Source organism: Glossina fuscipes, unplaced genomic scaffold (genome assembly GCF_014805625.2).
Source record: "Glossina fuscipes isolate IAEA_lab_2018 unplaced genomic scaffold, Yale_Gfus_2 109, whole genome shotgun sequence".
NCBI classification, from domain to species: domain Eukaryota; kingdom Metazoa; phylum Arthropoda; class Insecta; order Diptera; family Glossinidae; genus Glossina; species Glossina fuscipes.
Genome location: NW_023998452.1, coordinates 931109 through 952016, shown reverse-complemented (window position 1 = coordinate 952016; position 20908 = coordinate 931109). Strand labels below are relative to the sequence as shown.

Here is a 20908-nt window from a genome sequence, read left to right as displayed (position 1 = left end):
ACTGCACTATTTTTATAACGCGATTTAGTGTTGTTAACACAGTCAGTGTTGAAGCGTGAATAAACGTTAGTTGTGTGTGAATTGAAATTTAGATATAAAGTTAGAGACGTCGTGTAAATTTTTGCAAAAAAAAAAAAAAAAAAAAAAAATCGAATATAAACACCAAACCAAACAGACGTTTATAATAAAGCTTAAGCCCGGTGAAATAGCGGCAGCAGACCAACCGCATACAATTGATGAGCGACGCATAACTGTTGACTTGACTTCGACTGCTGCTGGTCGACGCTATGTACAATGAAGTCAGCGAAGAAGTTGACGTCAGCTACCCGCTTTACAGGTGCTTGTGTATAACGAAAAGCATAACAAAATTTTAACGAACAATATATACAACACACAATTTGCTACGAATAAAACGCAGTGCCAAAGCGTAATATCAGCCGGTATTGGCGAATACTATTATATTATTATTATTTTTACTTGTATTGTATGCGTTGTTTTCTATTTTCCACATTAATTTGGTTACAGTTTGTTGTGCCGCTTTTTTGTTAGTGATTAAGACGTGTGTGCGTATATGTGTTTTGTTGTGTTATTAATGGAAATGTTTTTACTGGAAATTTTAATACACATTTGCGAATAAGGTAAAACCGCAGGCTAAGTTCATTAATTTGTACATCAACCTTGACCTTGCAAGGCCGCTTAAAAGAATCATTAATTTTTTTTTTTTCCTAATACCTCATGTTTTTCTTCTTGTTCTTTTTTTATAAAGATTTTATTAAACTATTTACCTTTTTGTCAGAAAAATTTTAATATATCTTGCAAATCTCCAACGTAGTCCCGAATAATTACTTTCTTTTTCGAGCTTGTAAAAATATATCGCATCAAGCTTATTATGTTGTTGTTTACACATATCCCGGCATATCAATATATGTCGCTCTTATAATTATTTGCTTATTGTTTTATAATTGGTATCATTTAAACAAACAAAATAATTAATTATTTTTTTACGTTAAAGTTCCATGTGTTTCTCTTATATCAATTTTTTTTATCAATCATTCTTTGACAAGCAAAACTAGGAGAGCATTTTGAAACATAGCTAAGCAAAGTTGAATTTTTTGTATCAAACTCAGTAAATCATCTCTTTTTGACCTGCTGATTCGTAGAAGAAGAAGAGCTGATAGGCTTTATATAAAGTATCGGGGAATTTGTATGCAAAAAAATGTATACCCTTTAGGGTTAGATATTGTAAAATATTAAAGCTTGCCTGCTTACGCGACGTACAGAGATCGTAACATCCGGAGACCGATACCTCAAAAAAACGACTTACATAATCTCTAGAATGTGTCAAGCTCCAAGCAACGTCTATCAACATTTCATGTTAATTGGATCATCCGTTTACGAGTTATCGTAGCTTTAGCAACATTACTTTCTCACTTTTATGCTAAGTTCTACTGTAATACAGTATATAGTGTTTTGTACTAAAAATTAATTAATATGCCACATTCTATATTATTTTGTACTAAATTTTATTATACTAGAGTACATGGTATTTTTCACTAAATTTTATTACACTGCAGTATATGGCAGTTTGTATTAAATTTTGATATACTACAGAATATAGTGCATTGTACTAAATTTTAATATGCTACAGTATATAGCCTTTTGTACTAAATTTTAATATGCTACAGTGTATGGTATTTTGTACTAAATTTTAATATACTATAGTATATATTGTACTATACTAGAGTACAGTATAGTGTATTTTGTACTAATATATATTGCACTATAGTGGAGTATAGTATGGTGTTAAAAATAGTCCCCGAAAGAAAAGTTTAACCATTTTGCTCATTCGACAAGTACTTTTATATAGATTCACGTGATATAGGTGAACATAGGTGACATTTTCTAGTTTGGCCGCAAATTTGGGTGTTCTCCCATTCTGCCTTTTTCGGTAATATACCAAATTTCAAAAAACTGTTATAAATAGTTTCCTTTCATGTCTAACACCCACCACAGAAAGCTCCGAAGATATTTGTCGCGAAAAATGAGGCGGATGAGCATGATCATCAGTTAATGATGCTTCATAAAAAGTATTAGCGAACAGATTTGAAATCGTTCCACAAAGGCCGGCTTAAATGAAAACAACTTTTTTATGAATGCGTTCTCTCTTAAACGTGTATAATACACAATAACGTATACAAAATTAAAGAACAGGTTGATTAAATCGACCTTCACCGCCTAACAATGGCAAACGCGTAGGGCTTGGTTGATAAAGTACGTTTGCGCAAATGCGCAAGCTCCATAAAGTCTTTACATTGTTGATCAGCGTCAAATACTGAATTGTTTTAAGCATGTCCGCCTGTCCGTATGTCCGTCTGCTAAATGTCTACCGTAAACATTCTTGTGGTCGCAAAAGTAAAGCTATCGACTTTAAATTTGTCAAAGACATTGGAAGTTTCTGCACACAGGCTGGTCTTGAAAATGGTAAAATCGTTCAGAGAACATAACTAGAATACTACGTAAACTAAGAACAACTTTGTTTTTTAAAAGGGAATAAAAAATTGGTTTTTTCATCATTACTTTCATAAATTGTAGCGGCTAAACCTACAAAAATTCAAAAGCACATTCTATTGACGAACCTAGAGCACCTATAGAAAAATGCAAAATAATTGCCCTCACTTATCCCATGTTACAGTTTATCAAAATTAGATTTTTTTTCAATACCTTTATAACCGGCAGAAACAAGCTTTAAAAACGTCAGAAAGTATATAAATTCATGCCCAGTTTCGAATTTGGAATACAACTGTGTAGTACCTGTGATAAACATTCATCTGTTCGCGAAAATGATGAAAGATTTACCGATTTGCAAAAGAATTCGCAAGTCGCCTAAAATGTTCAAACGGCACGATTATGCAACAAAAACTCTTAAGTCAGCCGCGCCCACTCCATATTATAAGGCATGAGTATTTAGTTCCTTCACTTTTTTGTCTTTTTTAGGGCAAAGGTATGGTAATGGGTATGAAAGATTCCCGTCACGACCGAACTTACTTGTTGATATGTACCAACGAAAAGTGCCAAAAAATAGGATTTAAGAATCGGATGGTAGCTAATGCAGCTTAATCGAGGAGATCGCTAAGTAGATATGATCGGACGGTAGGATTTTTTAATGCCTTTTCATATAAATATTCTTAACGACAATAAGCCATAAGACCTAACTTGAATTATTTGACAATGAAAGCTGGTCCAAAATAGAAACCCTACTGTTATAAACCAGTTTAGTTTATTTTTCGGGTCCTCTACCATCTAGAGATTGTTCTGATAAAATGTAAATTCGAGTCTTTCGTATTTTATGTTGACAACGGTGTTGTAGAATATTCAATAGTCGCCCCTAACGATAGAAATTTTCCAACCTGTTGAGGTCTTACGTTTGTTCAGTGGTAGTTCAATATAAAATTGCTAAAGTAATTAAAGTTGGCATTTCTCTTGATAGAAACAAGTCTTAAGCGGCTTTCTCTTCTCCCCATATCCCCATCTAAAACATACAAATATTCTTGGAAAATATTCCATCATCTTTTCGATTGATTTTCTATGCATGTCATTCACATCGAGATATGCGAATCTACAAACATATCTTATACTTGAAATGACGGAATACCGCACCTTTAATCCGTCCACATATGTCTGTCTGTCATTCATTGCTAGATGAATTTCTACATTTTCTGTATTAATACGAATGCATTAAATTCTTATCATTCATTAATTTTGTGTACGTATATGCATGTGTGTGCATATGTGTGCATGTGTACCCGTGTGTGTGTGTGTGTGTGTGTGTTTGTGCGTTTTGTGTATGGGAAATTTGTATTATAAATCTACGTTTTAATTCTAATTACTTGTTGTTGTTGCGGTTAATGGTAGTGCTGGTTGGTTGTTATTGCGGCTGCTGCTTGTTTGTTGATGCTAAGTTAGAATATTTCGCATTTAATGGCAAGTAATATAACATTAATAGAATAACATAAAGAGGAAAATAGACATATAACACGTTCATCTACGTGCTGTGATTTTGAAAATGCTTAAGAGGTATAACAGCAAAACAAGTAAGAATTTCTACCTACGCTTTGAAACGAACTTTGTATACTCATCGTTTTTCTGATAATTTTCTGTTAAGTAAAAGCGCTTCCGAAAGTTAAAAGCGCATTCCCGTTCGGCTTCATAACATGTTAAGCCTGGCTTTCCAGTCGCAGTCTTACATATAGAGAATATTGATCCGAATTGAATACGGAATGAAGCACAAAGAACGTATGAAGTTTGATAGATCCATTAAAGGCACTCATTTTTAAATCGTCTAATGTCTTAAAGGTTGCCATTCAAGTTGTTTCAATGTTTAACTTATTGCAAATATATACCAAAATAGCCCGACGAATGGACAGACATAAACTAAATAGCAGTTTGTGCTAAACAGCGTCCTGTAAATAAAACTGCGGCCTGCGGCAGAATCTTCTACAGTTTAGTATATCTGTGTTCAGCAAACGGAATGAGAAAACAAACATGTCCACTTTTAGTTGGTGCTCACGAGGGGCTTACTTAATTAACTTAGTTTTGTGACGTACAAATTGTTACCGTTTGTAAAGCATAAACAGATAATTTTCTCAGTATTTTTACTCTTCGTTTAAGAGTTTTCATCTTAATAACGAAGTAAAGCCTTATATGCAATCAAATAAATCTCAGTATTCTAATAATTATGACCCCATTATCATTAAGTAAAATTGTACTTTTATGTTGCCCAACACCGAAGGATCAACGTGGAATAATTTTAATTATTGCGGCACTTAATGATACCTGGAAGAGTTAGAATACTTAAAGGGCGAAACTAAGGTATTTTTCTCAGAAAAAGAAAAAATTTTTTCTCTCTTACAGTTTTACTGACGCGTTGAGCTAGCTCTCCACGTAACAAGTCATAATTTGAACGAAATTTTGCTCGAGAAATACCGACGTTTCTCTCCAAACGCTTAAAAAAAGACTAGTAATCTTTAATCAATCTTTGCTAGAAGCTTACAGGAACTTATAACTTCGTCCGTATCTTTCCAGCTGTTTTCTAACTTCTCTAATACGCTAATAAATCTCTTTAGAAAGCATGTTCAAAGTTTCAAAGCAAGTTCCAAATAGAAATAAGTTAGCGTATTTTATCGAGGAGATCGCTAAATAAGCATGAGGCGGAGAGTGGTACGAGCGAATGCTTCTGTCCAGAACTTAAAGTGACGAAAGGGGTGAAGTTTTTCAAGTTAGCAATGAATTCGGCTATAGAAGTACAAATCCATCTTTTACCATCTTTTCGGTCATTTCGCGACAGGTAAAGTGAAAAACGTGCAACTCTGTCTTTGACAGATGCGACGAGAGAATAACTTTCAGGCATAATATCTCCAAAGAAAAAAAAAGAATGAAACCGAATGATTTGAATAAAAAGGAGCGGTTTTGTGGCCTTGAAATGATGTCGAAACTGCAGATTAATGCAAATATAGGGGAAGGATGGTGGAAAGCATGATCGGGTTCTACCTTTAGGATAGGAAGAAAAAATGGAGTTTTTTGCTTTTTTCATCGAATCGCTTTGAACTTTGCTGCAGTTTACAGGTATAATTGGCCCAGTATTTCCAGCATACCTGCTGTCTCAATATCTCTGTTGTTAGTTGTTTTCAAAAAAAAAAAAAAAACAAAATTATTACTAAAATTTCAACTGAAATCAATTAAATCGTTTCATTTTGAAATATTTCTGAAGCTTTAAAGAATTTTGCATTAGGATTTCATTTATGAAAAATATCTTTTCATAAATATTTTCTTTAAGAAATTTTCCACTTATTATAGTAAACTAATAATTATTAACAATAAACGCTTGAATGCAAATTTAAATTTTATATATGAAAATAATATTTATCAGTATTTACTGTACATGTACTGCATAACTTTGAACAAATAATTGATATGGATTGAGGAGATGGGTTAATGTTTCCGCATTGGCGTAAACGAAATTGTTAACTATTTTCTACGTTTATATTTATATTTCTGCCAATTGCATACTAATTAGTTTTAGTTATGTACTGGACATGATATGAAGAGCTTAGAAGGCAAGGGGCTTTGTACGAGTTCATTTCAAATAACTGTAATTACGATGTAAAGAAAAAGTTGCAATAGCTGGTATCTCAAAAGAACAAAATAAATTAAGGCTAAACCACTTTTCATATATAATTAGATAATATATCAACATTTATTAAAAACTCGATTATATGAAGTCTAGACACTTAGATCGTAACGTTTAATGTTCACGTTGACACAGTTACTGATTTTTCAAGTTTAAATTAGGTTGACGAGAAATCATTGTCGCCGATCAATTAAAAAAAGAAGAATTTAAGAGCAATCTGAGTTCAAAAAAAAAATTGGTTACTTTTCAACATGGGGCAGAATAGCTCGAAAAGGCGCTCTTAGAAGTAAAGACTCTGTAAATTACCGTTTAAAATAGAAAAGTTTACGGAAAACTAACGACAAATATTTACAAAACCCATCGGAAAGCAGAGCCCAAGAATAATTGCATGTAGTCAACTTGGAAGTAAAATCGCTTCAAGATGTATAATGGGTTTGTTCCGTGCTTGTCTTTTGCCTTTCACCGCGTAGCTTATGGACACCCTTGGCGAAATAGCTATCGATCCGTTTTCGCACATATCCAAATTCTGCGAACCACTTAGCTATTAAATATGGCGTCATCGACTTGAATAAGGGACAATCGGAAGGGGCGTGGCTTAGGGAATATGCGGTGTGCTGTCAAGCTTCCCAGGCTAAGCTGAAAATTATTTTCTTGTTTGCTTTTGAGGTAGATGCATAGAAGGGTGGGGTATTTTATTGTTTTCAAAGCAAATATTGCTTGGCCAAGCTCTTATAAATCGTTTTCGAATGGTTTCGTAGCTTACTACATTCTCACACTAAACTAACATAATCATTTCCGTAACTTTAGCTCTTTTTAATCCAATTAAAAACAAATAACATGCATTTCTTTAAACTATAACTTACACTGAACCACAATAGTTTGCACACAAGTGAAATTTAAATCGTTCAGACATCAATATCCAGCTTATCTTTGTCTGAACTTTCACCAAAATTGAGCGCGTCCGGTTTTATGAAGCAATCAATTTCAGCGACATTAATTTATTTGCACATTTAATATAACCCATTACTCAATAAATTGCTAGATGTAAAAACACCATTGACGATTCCATATGAGTTTTAGATGATGCCAACAAAAGTTGGTATCCAGCAAAATGTGCCAAAATTTAATGAATTCCGACCGTTAGTGTACAAGCGAAAGTCGTACATTTCTATAGGTTTACAAAAATACAAATGACGACATCTGTACGCCATTCTACGAACTTATTGAGTGATGTGTCGACTTTCTACTATGATCCGTAAATGACGCGTAGGCAATATTCGAACTTATTTTAAATTAATTCAAATCTTGTTCCTTTCAAAAACGATTCCACTTTCCCTCTAACCTAATGTATATGTGTATGTAATTAAGGGGAGAAGCTAGATTTAGTTTTTTAGATAATTGTTGTTAATTAATTTGTTTTCACTTGGGATTACTGTACGTTAACACCTTATTAAGAAAGTGCGAATAAATATTTATAAGAATTTTTTCAGTTACGCGTACGACTAAAAGATGTTTTTCTTTTTGTTTTTTTTTTTTTTTTTGACTCATTTTCTTTTCACGTCTAATATTATCTCTTATTAAGAAAATAAATAACATGAAAGTTACATTAAAATTAAACGTTATCTTGACTTGTGTTTAAAATATGTTTTGTTAGTTTAGTTAGTTAAAATGTCAATTCATTGTACAATTAATTTCAATTAATTACGTATAACAAACGAAACAACGAATCATCTCTGAAAGCAGGCATTTTTTTAATTTTATTTAATTTTCTTTAGGAAAAAAATTTTCCCATGACACTTACTTGTGATTATCATAAACAATGACTCTATAAGTTGAACAATCACTTTATTGGTAAATAACAAAACAAGTTCATACACATTCAATAAATGTTGGGTATGCCAAAATGAATTAATAAGTTCAATATCGTGACATGAGTTTAAATTTTTCAAGGTTTGGAATTAGGGATAATAGCATGGTTCCAATATCATTGCGAGTTAGTTGTCTGCATTTTATAATATGTAGAAAGCTTTTTAAACAATATTTTCAAAAGAGATTTTCCAAATAGACTCTTGAAAAAAATAATTTTTAAAGCAAAAATGAAAATGTTAACAAAATAAAAGCATCAAATTTATTTAAGTTTAAATTTTAATAAAAATACGATTTTTCGATAGCACACACAGTCCATTCGATAGTAGAGATATTCATAATGCAGTAATAAATTGATGTGAGCAGCGTCTTAGACCGATTGGGAAACAGTCTTTGGTCTATTGCGAACCAGTTGAACAACTGTACTTGTAAGCTTCAAAAAAGTACAAAACAATTTGATGCAGAAAATGAAAAGCTTGCTTCGCCTTTTCCCTTCCGATAAACTTCCCTGAATCCCTTAAATCGATTACAAACTTGATCTCTTTTATGTAACAGAAAATAATATTTTTAATCATTTAGTCGAAGCCAGACGCTTTTATGTAAGGGAATGATATGTTCATATAGTCAAAAGATCGGACTGTCGCATTGTAATTTAGTCAAGGTCAGACGCTTTTGTGTGACGGAAGAACATATTATATTAATATAGTCGAAAGGTCAGATGGTCTGACGTTGCAATGTACAGACGTACGTGTCATTGTAAAGCCAACTAGTTCGGCTGTAATGAGGGAGATTTCATGTTTTATCCAGCAAACACTACGCAGGTAGTCACACTCGAAAAACCCAAGCGCAGAAACCCAGACGGACGATCGAAACTTTCTTACCGGACGGGCTGATATTATGCTCTACTATATTTTACACCTTGTCCTACTTATTATCTCCTTCGGCCCATAATTTTGTATGTTACTTAACAAATAACTCTTCTTACTCCCTATTTGTTAGCTCTAATCTCACCGCTATTTTAGTTACCCGCAATGGCCAATCACCAGCTAGGTCGGTTTTCGGTTAAATTTTCTTACAGCTTATTTTAATTAGACGGTGGGCGTAGTCACTTACTTGCTAGACTTTACCACTGCTCGCTTCGTTACGAAAGATTACGCCCATGGTAGACATTCTTTTTATTTGCTTAATTGTTTTATTAGCCATTCATGGCATGTCCCCTATATCTGCGCGCACGATGACGGTCAAGAATATTTATAGGTAGACAAGGATAGAAAATGGAAATGGTGCTTGTCATCGTTTGGCTAAACGGGACAAAAAACTACCGGCAGATTGTTCCAGCGAAGGGCTGTGTGACTGAAGAACGAAGAGTCGCGTTAGTATGTTGTACGAAGTGTGGATAATTCTAGGACGAGTGGCTGGAAACGACGTAAAAGTCTCGTGTCGGTTATCCCTGCAGAAAACTTGCCCTCGATACATCACGCAGCCCACATTACGCTGATGCTTGAGGATTTCGAAAGCTTTAGACACACCTTCGCCACCCGTGAGTACCTGAGCCTGATCGCTATGTGCGATCGCGTGTCTCCAAACAGCATTTCTTTTCACACTCTGAGCACATGTGCTATCCAACGAACAACACTTTGTGTTCTCATGCGCAGAACATGAAGGGATACCGTTTGTTTTACATCGACTTCACCAGGAGAAGGGTTGGTCATAACTTTCTTAATCCATTAAAAAGCAGCTGTGCGTTTGGTGGCATTAAAAATTTATCTTTTTAGCTGGAATTCGTTGTGATATTTTTGCGAAGTCTCATGCTGTTAAAACTTCGCGTGAAAGAGAATGAACGCTACAGAAGGCTATCAGATGGAGATCTTACAGTAGTGACTTCGGCCAAAATCGAGAATACCTGCCTACAGAAATAAAAAAAATAAATAATAGTTTGGTTTAATCAAATCTTTTTGGAATACCTTTTACATCTGTCTACATGCATCTAATACATAACATATAATTGTCTATACTTTCAATGGAAAAATGGAAAAATTCATCATTTTTAAATTTATGACTATTTTTAAAGCAAAAATTATCAAAAACTTGAGATTAATACACAGCATGACTAAATGAAAAGATTGATGGTATAAATGCACTCACATAGAATGAGATATGTATGTAAGCATTCATTGTGTGTGTATAGACATGTGTATGCATGAATGATTGAATTGACCACTTAAATGCATACAACTGGGAACTGTGAACAAAAATGAGCAGAACAATTATTAAACAATTGCCATGCATAGCGGAGAGCAATGGAATAACTATAGAAATATCTAAGCAAAATGGAAAAAAAAGACAGACAGACAGTCAGGCAGGCAAGCAGGCAGATAGACAAGGTATGCAGGCAGGCTTTTACAAACAATTTAAGAGGCCTAACCTTTAGCAAGTCAAGAGTCTATTCTTTAAGTGTCACACATTGTCTATATAATGCATTTGCTCACACCATATACACATACACACAAATACAAAACATACATCTATGTAGATGCATAAATACTTGCGATACGTACGCTTACACTCTTATGGATTTTTATACAATCACTCAATCGCATTGAATACTTTTTAGGGTGTTGCAAACGCAAATCATAAATAATGCGAAAGATGTGATCTGCACACACGTTATTTTTACTTAGGCTTTATTTATTGTTACTGTTGCTGCTAATGCCGCTGTTGTTGCAGTTGTTTTTGGTATCATTAAGCTTTCAATAGAATTCTAACTTAAATCTTTTTGCGCCGGTCTTAACGGATTTAGTTGTTTTTTTTTTTGTTCGTTTGTTTGTTTGTTTTTGTCAGTTTTGTTTCGGTTAAATGGTTTCGTTTTTTTTTTTTTAAACTGCGTTTATGACTTTTGCACACATACGCTTGTAAGTATTTAAAATGCGTACAATACACACAACATTTACAAAATTCAAGAAAAACAAAAAAACTATTTTAAACCATTAAAATGATACTTTCAATATTTGCACAAACACACAGACACACACGTAAACATACATAGGGACATTTGACAAAACGTTTAAGCCTACAAACAGCGTGATGTGCTTGCACTTTATTGAAAGGTTGTTGTTAATGTATTGGTCTCGGTATACTGATACTGGTAGTGGTGGTGTTCTCTGGCTTTTTTGATTTAACTAACAATGAGAGTATTCTGCAGCCGCAACAACAACAACAACAACAACAACAACAACAAAATTAACAAATTCAAAATCAGTAACACCAACAACAAAAATACTAACAACATCAACTATAGTAGTAGGCATAAAAACTTTCAAGGCCATTCTAAAATTTGTTGTTTTTGTTGTTATCGTTTTTATTGTTATTACCTACCTGGCTGCATTTATCATCGTTGTTGAATGACGACGGCCTGCGTGTAGCTGTTTCATTGGTGGTGGTGGTGGTGGTGTTGTTATTATTGATGTTGTGCTGTACGGCTGCTGTTTATGATTTTTTTGTGCGTTAACATTTATTTGATTTTAAATAGATTTGCGTTTAGCTTTGCTTGTTTTATGTTCTTGCAGATCAAAAATATGTTAGCGCGCGTGTATTTACATTGCTTTCCGATATACGCAGGCTGCCAACCACGTTAAAGTATGTATTGTATCTGCGTGACTCATATGAAGAAATGAGATAAATATCATGTACTTAACCATACTGTGTCATACATATACATATGCGTTTTATTTGATTTTTTCTTATAACACATTTACACATATTACATCATATTTACAGTTATTAACGAATCTTTATTAATATATTCTCACTTGAACTTCCAAAAGTGTGTCCGTTAACTTAAGAGATGATTGATATTTTGCACACTTAATTTTTTTTTTTTTTGCCTACCATCATACTTCTTAATTAAGTAATATAATATCCACTCTATGTCAACAAAGCAGTTGGTATTAGAAATACACTATCAAAATATATTGAACGTAAGAGTGCGAAGGGTTAAACTCGCTTATCGCAAAGCATTTTTCTTAATTGCATGTACGAGTAAAGTCATTGTCACAGTTTTCTATGTCGAAATTATGATTAATATTTATTATTAATAAGAATAAGAATCGAGGTATAGTTTATTTTAAGGCACGTTCTCGAAATAAAGTTGCAAAAGTGTTAAGAAAGGTTAAAGAGAAAAAAAACTGTGAATAATAAATTAAATGGAATTTTTAACTAAATGTAACTTACACGATGTATATACGGGCAAGGCCGACTATTAAATATCCCACATTATATTGTCTTTTAAAATTATTTATTTTTTGCTGCCACAACATAAACCTAATTAATTCCTCTTGCCATAGAAAGGCTTTCTTCATCGAAAAGTGGTACGAGAAATAAATCTACATCGTGCAAAAATTATAGCACCTTGTACTTGAAAAAATCGTCCGATCCAATCCATTTTTAAAAGCGTGTGTCTTTAAGTCAAAACACGTCTTTGCATTAAATTTTATGAAAATATCTCTAACATTGCTTCCGAAGGGTTGAATACAAGCATCTACAGGCAAGTGGCTAGAGTAACAGATGGACAGATCTGTTTAATTGCATTGCGAAAGCGATTCTGAATTATTTAATATAATAGGACGTAGATCTAATGCAACTCCTTGCGGATTTCAATCACATGCTCCTGAGCTCCATACATCTTTGTCACAAGTGCTGTGGAGCGTAAAATTCAATTCAAACAACGTAACGACAATTCGTTCAGCGTTTTGTTAATGTCGCCATAGATAACTCTTGTATGGTTTTTATTGTTGCATTGTCTAACGACCGGTTTGTGTTTAGTACATCACCATGTTATTAATAGGGATCAATTGCATTCCTTTGAAACGATCATTTACTGATCAATTTTCTATTGAAAGAAATTGCGTACGTAGCTAGGACAAGCTCCTGGTCTTGCTTACTAATATTTTCTTTGTATGGTATAGTTTTGACATACCTTTTGATAAAAATATTTTTTTACCTAATTTTTTCCCCACTCTCGGCATGTATGTATTAGGTGGTTGCATGCATTTTGATCACTTTTTCCCTTGAAGAAGGCATTTACTGAGAAAAATTGATAAATTCAATCAAAATATTTTCCATCACTTCCTACAACGTTTTTCCCATCTTTCCCATCTTTTCCCAAGCACCTATATTTTATAAATTACATGTAGTGGACAATTTACCAAACCACATTAAATATATTTTATTTAGTTTATTCGAACATAGTCGCGAAAGATTTCCGAGTTACAATCATTTTACAGTATTCGTCGACAATAATTGGCAACGCGTTGAAGATAATGAAAACCATTCGTGTTTGGCGCGTTTATTTATTTAAAATCCGCCTGAGTCCCGACTAGCAACTCAATGGTCATGGGTTCAAATGTCAAGTAGTGTCTTTAATAAAGCTGAAAGCCTTGCATGCTAGCGCCTTAAGACTTTTAGTCTTCGAATTTATTCTCTGGGTAAATTAATAATAATAATTATAATAGTAATAATATTTATGTAAAATAAATCTTTATTTCTATACCCATTACCGAAGGATTAATGGTCTACATTCATTTTGTCAAAACGGTCGCAACGCCCAGAAGGAAGTCTCATAATCCCCACAAAATGTATATGTTCACAATCAACATTAAATTCGAATCAATTCAAGCATGTCCGCTTGTCCGTCCGCGCAATGTCCGTTGTAACGTGTATTGCGTGGATGATTTTGTAGTACTTGTACAAGAACGAGAAAATTCAACTGTGTCTACCCGACAGTTTAGCGTATCAAAAAGTTTTTTTTTCAATAGCTTTCTAACGCGACGAGGCGAGCTTCAACAACCCCATAAAATATATAAATTTTCGACCAGTTTCGAACTCGGAATGCACCTAAGCATGCATCCTAAGCGGCATTTACTGAATTATGTAATATTTATGATGGACATTCTCTTGTTCGCAAAGGACAATATATCGCCCAAAAGAATTTGAAAATGGCCCAAACAAGTCAAAGAATAAGCCTACAACAGCAATACGCTTGCGCGGCAAAAAGCTGATAATTGCTTTGCTTTTGCGTGTCTTTCGCTTGTCGTCCGTAAATTGCAGTAGGTACACAATGCAAATTTCCACAATATTATTCTACAGAAAGAGAACAAATCATCGCCGCCCGCTCGAATAATATACGGTATGAAAATTTATATTTTTCCATTTTTCTAATCTTTTATAGCATAACGATGATGGATGCAAAAAATTCGGCCGCAACCGAATATAATTTTCTTACTCGTTTACTTTACTTGTTACTTTATTCTTTAAGAGATCTCTTTTTTATTTTCCTTTTTTGCTTTTATCTGTATTTACAGGAATTATTTTCAACAGTCCTAACGAATTCCGTATCTCATTCATTGATTCAACAATGTAAAGGCAAATACGTTCGTCGCTAAACTGAAATCCAAATTGTGAGCTGAGAATTCTTCAAGAGCAGCAAAATAAATGTTGTTAGCTAAACGTGTCGGAACGGGGAAGAGAACGTAAGTAAAATTTGCTTATTTTTTTGCTTAATTCTTTAAATGAAGAAATGAAATTTTACATATGAAAGACAGAGACATAGAAACATGACGAAAGTGCTTGAAACCTCGTCAGATTACTTTGAGAATATTTTAATGTATCCAAAAAAAAATATGGGCAAATATTAGTCCAACAGATGGGCAGACAACTTTAAACCGCTTTATAAAGTGATTGTAAATCGACGTGAGCAGTCGACCTTACGTCCTTCTAAGAAATTTTATGTAATAAGCGGGGTAGGGTATAAAAATTTGTGTATTTTTTAAAACTTTATATTCTCTGGGAAACTGTACGCTAACGGCATACTAATTAGCTTCCTCCCTTATACGCATTCTAACAGAAAATTAACCTCTGTGTAACAACAACGTCTGATTAAAACTTGTTCAAGTATAATAAGTCGTTAATAAATCCTTTGATCAGAAATTCTAGTTTACTCTCAGGAGACCAAGTCGGTTTACGTTTTTTTAAATTTTCTATGGCGACCTATTCAGGGAGTTTTCAGAATACATGTCTCAAAATGCTGTTGGCCAACAAGAAAGAAATTGGGGAAGACGCATATACTCTTAGGGGCTTCCTTCTTTACAAACGAGAGTTTGTATAGCATGGAATTCTTGGCGAAGTTAGATCAGGAATTCTATTAAGAAAAGTCATGCAAGATACTTGATAGTCAGCTTTTTTGTTATCATCTTTAAAATAGTCGTAGAATATTGAAAGTTTTTTACTTAAATTGTTCGGCATTCAGGGAAATGGAGCATGGTTTTAATGCAGCAACTATCCGAGAGCAGCCGATTCCCACACACATCACATATTAATAGCCTAAATGGTCTGTATTTTTATCTTTAGAAAAGTATTGTCATTGGTTTGTAAATTCTTTCAAAAGAAAACTTATTATAGAAGTATTTTAGAAGCTGTACTGCAAAAATTACTCCTAGACATACTTTTAAGCTGAACACCATTCTTGGAATATCTCGAATAATCAACACATGCGTGGATTGTTTTGAACGATGCACTGTTAGGTAACCTTCTTATCAGAGTTTTGTTTTTTTTATCAAATCTTAATGAAGATAAAAAAAATAAATAAATTTATTACAAGGAATATATGTATACATTACTATATACATGCATAAATGTAGTTCAACTGACCATCAACAATATATCTGTTGACATTTAACGCATCTCTGAGGTTAGCCTAATATATTCAACTGTAAATTACCTTTACAATGAATACACTCAAGCATGTTAGTTAACTTTGATTATTAAAAAAAAAAAATAAAAAAATAAAAATAATAAATAAAATAAGAGTCTACTACCTGTTCATCACTGGTCCTACAAACTGTATGTTTATTCATTTAATCACCTAGAATACGTATATGACATGTCCATGTACTTTTATGTACACATTTTGTTGCGTAGTACTTGCTGTTATATTGATGTTGATAGTTGTTATTGTGTCCCACATATGAATCTAGGCTTAACTCTCAGAATTTTCATTATGCTTACCTGCGTATGTTTCTTGCATAGTTGTTTGCATTTACAACAATTTTTCTTTGATATTTATATAGATTTACATTGGTTACCGAACTCATTCTATCTTCATCTACTCCTCTAACTAGGTTTCTAAGCTAATATTGTTATGTACAGGTTTAATTATTCTTACGGTGAGGTGGAGTGGAGAGATTACATTTAAATTGGTTAGTTGGTTGGTTACAATGCAAATGCTTTACTCTTTTACTTTTCTATCTTTCATGCGAGTATATTGAGGTTACACAAGCCATGGCAAGGCCTACTTTTCACAAGTACATTCTTTCAGATTTTAACATTGTCTTTTTTTTTAAGAGAGTTGTTTTTGTAATATATATAAAAAGTAAATTGTTCTTACACAAAAACAAATTAAATTTGTGACTTAATTTCTTAAAAAAAAAAAAAAAAAAAAAATAAAACGAATTTTTTTTATTTAATTGTAAACAAAATGTTGTGTTAAGATTAAGGGGCTCTAGATACTTTTCCCTCAACAATCTTGAAATTTTCTCCTTTTCAATATTTACAATTATGACCAATACTTTGATATCTATTTGCCCAAGAGAAGCATTTAACAGCATCCGCCCATAAAATATATAGTAGATTGAATGTTTGCTTTCGTGACTAGACCTGTTGTGTGCTCTTCTTAAACTCTTTTTATTATTGCAATATGTTGCTAAAAGATAAAACTTCAATTAGTGAATTAGTTTTATGCATCATTCTATAAAGTTAAAGTCAAAGAGAGAGACATTTTTATAATCCAAAACAATTTATTGCTAAAAGTCGAATGCATATGAAGTTTGTTATGCTATATCCAACGGATACAATGGATAATTTAGTGGTCATTGATGGTTAAGCTTCGTTTATCTTTAATAATTTCAAATATGTTTTTTTTTTTATTTTGCCTGGTTTCGAATGGAACTTTCATGTGAGTGTATGATTAACATTTTGTTTATTTTAATTTTGTTCGACAATATGATATGCATTTGAAAATTTTCCCAACGTTAAATGTTGCGCATATGTATTCGCCTATACATACAGTATAATTCATGTATCCATATTTTACATCTTAGTTATTGCCCGTCCGAAGATATGCTATACAATCACATATACATTTTATATGAACTATACAATGCCGACAAGCATATGACGTAAGTTATCCGGCAGCCCTTAAAATCCACGCTTTGTAAACTTATTTACGACAATCGATAAATGAATGTACTTTTCGTTCGTTTTTTCTTTATAAATATGTGAACTATATATTCGGACAAAACGATTTGTTAAACTTGTCGTTGTCTTTCAGTTAACTTGGGTTAACTTAGTGTTAAAAAAACTCCCAAAATTTCTTAGCAATGTCTTCGATTTATCTAAACTAAATTAATAGTAAATAATTTCGCAGACATATGAACGGATAGCTATCGCATGATGTGTTGTCAAATAATTAGAACTTTCTCATAACCAACATACATCAAGTTTTTATTGTATCAAAATTGTGGTATCAAGGTTATCATTTTAGCAAGGAATATTACAATCTGAATGCTAGTGTTGAGCTTTTTCTCTTCGATGCCTACTCATCACAATTTATTCCATTACTCATCATAGCATTGGAATCTTTCTATCGCATTACAAAAGAAAACAGTATTTTTCTTTGATAACATATTCTTGAAAGCACAAGTTGTCGGTTTTGTTCTTCTTTGTTTGCGGTAGGTCTTTGTCTTCTTGATAATAGCGCTCAACTGCTTTTCAGAAAACCGCTGTACATTCTATCTGATGAAATGTGTTTAACATGACCTGACAGTGTTTGTTGCAATATTTTTCTTCCTTCCTATGAAACTATAATGTTTTGCTTTAAGACAAAGCTCAGAGGTTTAGTGGTGTCTAGTGTGTGTATTAATTTATCTAGAATGTGTCTATTTGTATTTACTATTTCATGGAAAGCAAAAACAAATATTGAAAGCGAAAAGAGTTGAATTTCTTTTATTACCTAAGAAATTAAATATTGCGAATGGTCAGAATGTGGTTATGTTTACTTTTACCGACAATTGACCGACAAATTGAAACAAAATGTGGGAACGATAATACAGTTCAGATTTATCGAAAGGAAATACTTGATCTTGTTCTCACTCTTTCATAGAACGACTGCAATTCCCTGGATCGAATAAAGACCCCTTCATATTAATACCTGGAACACTATTCGTTTTGCTAAATATTAGAATGCGTTTCCACTGAAACTGAAATCCTTCGATAATTCCTTGAATATATTTAGCTGACTGGTGTACTCATATATGTAGTAGTAATTCCTTTTGCATACGAAATGTGTCTATGTGACTAAGTAATAGGCTAAGGCTTTAAAGTTACATAAGAAATAAAGAAATGGAGTGATTGCTCGGCCGATTGAAGTCTGTCCCAGTTTATCGTAGCTATCTCGTTTCTTTTTGCCGACGCTGGCTGGTACTTGTAGTATCGAACTTGACGCCAATCGCTGAAACAATATTTAGCACACTTGGTTATGCCTGCACAGGTACACTTATTATAATTTTTACTACTATTTATCATTTATTACGATTATATTATCATTATTATTATTATTATTAGTATTAGTATTTGCTACTATTAAGAGCTTGCGTTAATTTTAATCGATTCTGTTTGGTGCGACATATATGAATCAAAATATTTTCCATCATTTTCTAGAACTTTTCCCCATCTATTTGGCAATATAGCCATGTCGGGTTTAAAGAACAACATTGGCTGCGCAGTGATTCACTCACCGACCCATTTTCGTACATCCTCAAGTTCGTGAAATCGTGTTTCAGTCAAGCCACGCTGCGTTGACCTGAGCAAGCGGTAATCAGAAGGCACTATGTCTAGTGAGTACGCTGCGAGTGGCAGCGGTGTGCGGTGTCCCATCCAAGCTGCAAGAGTGTACCCTTAACAACTCTTCGAACGTGTCCCCAGCTTTGTCATGCAGGACGATGACTTTGCGTCTGTTAGCCGCTTCTGCTGGTCTTGTTTCCAATAGTGCATTGTTCTGTTTGGTTAATTGACGTCGATAGACATCTGCATTAACAGTTTTATTCGGTTTTAGTAACTCGTAATACCCTACACCACAATATGCACAGCTAAACTTTTTGGTAATGAATATTCAGATTGGGAGTCGATGTCTCCTGCTATTTTCTCGATGTTTACACTTAGGATATTATTAGTAGATCCACTTTTCATCGCCAGCCACAATACGGCAGAGAAAAGTCTTCCTTCTTTGCCTGGCAAGCAATGAAACCGCGATTCGTGTGGTAGCCATTTTTACCTGTAGAAGTCGCCTATCACAAACGCCGACACTTAATATTTTATTATTATTTATTATTATTATTATTATTATCTTTTTTTATTATTAATTAATATTATTTACTATTATTTCTATTATTATTTAGTATTAGTATGGTTATTATTTTGTTATTTATTATTATTATTATTATCCATCACCTTTGTTACTAATATTATGATTTTCTGCTTTCATGTGCATCATTGTTCTATAATTTTAATAAAAGGTAATATCAGCTTATTGGCCAACAAGTTTTTGCATCCTTAACGATATTACGTTCTTATCGTTTTAAAGTGTAGTGTTTCTAAGCCGCCCTTCATCTGTGTTCATTACCGAACTCTTAAGAATAATTATTCCAACGTAAATGTATATACACATATGTAAGTACATATGTATGTTCCTGTGCGTATATATATATAAAAATAAATATATAAGTAAAGGATACATAAGATTCGCTTCGAAACTTTTATGTCCGCTTTGTTGTTGGTTACTTCACACGTTACTTGTGCTGCTGATCCACTTATACCTACAGAGTTGAGCAAAACCTTAAAACTCATTACAGAGAAAGAAAATTGTGCAAATATGTTAAAGTTCACATAACTTGAAGTTGAGAGTTTGGAAATTTCAATTTCAATTATAAACAAATTAGAACGCTATAGACGATCAGCTATGGTCGTCTATTATTCCTAACGAGATAAATGCAAAATTTTCCCTTTGCTTAAACAGTAAACACACAACTCTTCAGAAAAGAATGAATCGTTTTCTACAAAAAATTCCATTAAAGAAATTTAAAAACATATCGGAGACTTATACGGGCAAGGCAATGGTCCCACCAGCTTTAGAAGACATGTAGATTATTTAGTAAAAGGTGACGTGGATTTCGAAATCCTTCTCTTTTATAAGTGGCTAAAAATATCGTACCCGGGAAGCCGAGAAACATACTAAAAATGGAACTTAATATATCCTTCGCTTTCTGTAACGAATAGAGTTAATTTAAAATCATCTGCATGTTTATACAAAATTATATCTAAACACTAACCGTTTGTTATCAGTTTTACTAACAGTTTTTCAAACTTTTCTCTAAACAAAGTGTTTTAATTGAAATTCAATATAACTAAAGTTTAAAAATGTATGAATTATAAAATATTGGCTATACATATGTATATATTGTATATATATATATATTGCATGTTTTCTGGGTATGGAAAGTATTTATTTAATTATTTCTTATATAAAATTTCTATATATTTGTGCATGTAACATATATACAAATACAAAAAATTCTTATCTATATATACACACATATATATATATATATATACTTGTACATACTTGTACATATATATCCCTATATATATGTATATATATCAATTGGTTTAGTTTATCAAGCATAAAAAAATGTCGATCCTTTAATTTTCCACATTTTTATGGGGTGAGTTTTATTACATATATAAATA

General features: G+C 32.9%; 1 long non-coding RNA gene across 1 annotated transcript; it reads left to right on the top strand.

Moving 5' to 3' along the window:
* The first annotated feature begins 152 nt into the window (after positions 1 to 152).
* LOC119638771 lies at positions 153 to 18863 on the top strand. Its single transcript, XR_005247495.1, has 3 exons — positions 153 to 440; positions 14413 to 14580; positions 18824 to 18863. It is a non-coding gene; the product is annotated as an uncharacterized LOC119638771 (long non-coding RNA).
* The last annotated feature ends 2045 nt before the right edge of the window (positions 18864 to 20908 follow it).